Consider the following 2,500-nt stretch of genomic DNA (forward strand, 5'->3'; position numbering starts at 1 on the left):
CGGCAGCTTGAGACACATCTTTCTTTCAATATGCAAGTTCTTTTTAAAAAAGTTTCCTTCCACAGCAGCTCTGAGTGAGAGAGAGAGAGAGAGAGAGAGAGAGACACTGACTCACTGACTGATACTGACACCGACACACACACACACACACACACACACACACACACACACATATTATTTATTATTATTTTTAATTGATTTTTAGAACAGGGAGATGGAATAGGGGCTTGCTCCGTCCACTCCACGCATCGACCCAGTATTGCAGTGTTTCTGGGAACGGTGCAGCTCCCCGTGGGGAGATATTCAAAAGGAAAATCAGCTCTTTCCCAGTGTCTCTGTGTGTGTGTGTGTGTGTGTGTGTGTGTGTATTATTACTGAGAATAAAGCTGATATCTCTCTCTCTCTCTCACTCAGAGCTGCTGTGGAAGGAAACCTTTTTAAAAAGAACTTTCTCAGCTCAGTGGTATTTTTTTCTTCTCCAAGGCTGAGTGCCGCTCGCACGGAGCGATATAATTCAAAGTGCAAAATAACTTGGCGTCGTTGACTTTAAACAAGCAGGGTCTGCTTCCAAATGAAAGCTGCGCTCCCGAACTGTACTGACTGTCTGCCTGTCTGTCTGTCTGTCTGTTTGTCAAGGGGAGGAAAAGGTGGCGGTGGTGGTGGTGAGGGTGGAGCTTTACGCTCAGGAGGGGAGACTTTCTTTCAGAGGTGCCAATTAATCTGCAGCAGAAAGTCATCCCCCCCCCGACCGGGATTCGAAGCCCGGTCCTGACCACGAGACCACCGGGGAGAGTTGCCTCAAGTCCCTGAGGGACCTGGACACGAGGCCGAGGACACACGCACGCCTGCTGCACTGGCAGCAGCGACCAACAGGGGGCTGACCGGCTGATCCTTCCCTTTCACAGGCAGGCTTTTGGCCCTCGCTCAAACGACAAAGGTGTTCAGAAGGAAGTCCTGGGGGGAAGGCATGGAGGGACGGACACAGGGAAGTCCGCACAAAACAGGTCCCCTGGAACCTCTGACCCAGAAAACCGGGTTCCTGGTGAAAGCAGTCCTGCCCCGCCCTGCCATTAACATGACAATGGACAGGGCCCGGACCAGGCGCAGCGGACGGTAGCGAGCAGTCGGAGGGTGAAAATCCGCCAGTGGGTGAAAAGGAGAGCCGTGCGGTGAGAGGAGGCGGAAAGCGGTTCGCAGACTTTCGCTGTACCTCCGGCGGGCAGCGCCGCACCTCCGAGCGCTCGGTACCGTCCGCTGCGCCTCGTCCTGCCGCACGCGACGAGCCGTCCCCGGAGGAAATCGGCCTCGGCCTTCCTGAGATATCAGTCTCCAGGTGGGACAGAAAAACCGGGGGCCCCCGGCTCGCTTTCGGCGGCCCGCTAGTCGACTTCCCGTCGTGCGAACGCGATCCTTCCGGTACCCTTCGGTGCCCCTTGCCCGACTCTAGCTCCGGTGGTAAAGCGGAGTCGGTCGGTCTGACGGCCGCCGAGTTAGCAGGCGGAAAGCGGTTTGCAGCCTTTCGCTGTACCTCCGGCGGGCAGCGCCGCACCTCCGAGCGCTCGGTACCGTCCGCTGCGCCTCGTCCTGCCGCACGCGACGAGCCGTCCCCGGAGGAAATCGGCCTCGGCCCTCCTGAGATATCAGCCTCCATACGGGCGTCACAAATCAGTGGACATGGTCAGCTGCAAAGCAGTGTCATTACAACCTTTCATAAACGACAGGGCAGCACTGCACTGCACTGCACTGCACCCCACACTACATCACACTTGCCTGCCTGCCTGCCAGCCTGCCGCTGCCTACTCTCACCAGCGGACCAAAGTGAGGATAACACCCCGAAGCAAGCATCTCCCTTGCCGCCCACCAGCCCACACCAATCCCCTTGCCTGCCTCCCACAAATTCCACCAGCGAGGCAAAGTGAAAATCAACCCCCAAAAAACGCACTCCACACCGGCCATCGCCCGCTATACACCCCCCCTGGGGTGAATATTAAGCCCGAGAACACCGACTGTAACCAACCGCAGTGAAAAGTTGAAGTGGCAACTCATTAACCAGATTTACACTTGGCAACTCATAAACCAAATGAACAAAAAATCTGGTTAATGAGTTGCCCAAAATAAATCTGGTTAATGAGTTGCCACTTCAACTTTTCACTGCGGTTGGTTACAGTCGGTGTTCTCGGGCTTAATATTCACCCCGGGGGGGGGGGGTGGGTGATTCTGGGGGTAGTGTCCGGGAGGGTGAGCCTTTTATTCGGCAGGAGGCGTGTGGGGAAATCATCAACCTGTCAGACGATGAGTTGTCACAAATGCCATTGCTTAATGAAAGCTGCGCTCCCGAACTGGACTGACTGTCTGTCTGTCTGTCTGTCTGTCCGTTTGTCAAGGGGAGGAAAAGGCGGTGGTGGTGGTGGTGAGGGTGGAGCTTTACGCTCAGGAGGGGAGACTTTCCTTCATGCCAATTAATCTGCAGCAGAAAGTCATCCCCCCCCGACTGGGATTC

The 2,500-nt window shown here is 55.6% G+C and overlaps 1 pseudogene; it reads left to right on the forward strand.

The window, feature by feature from the left end:
• Positions 1 to 173: 173 nt before the first annotated feature.
• LOC137316269 (U2 spliceosomal RNA) lies at positions 174 to 290 on the forward strand (annotated as a pseudogene).
• The last annotated feature ends 2,210 nt before the right edge of the window (positions 291 to 2,500 follow it).

Source organism: Heptranchias perlo, unplaced genomic scaffold (genome assembly GCF_035084215.1).
Source record: "Heptranchias perlo isolate sHepPer1 unplaced genomic scaffold, sHepPer1.hap1 HAP1_SCAFFOLD_577, whole genome shotgun sequence".
NCBI lineage: Eukaryota > Metazoa > Chordata > Chondrichthyes > Hexanchiformes > Hexanchidae > Heptranchias > Heptranchias perlo.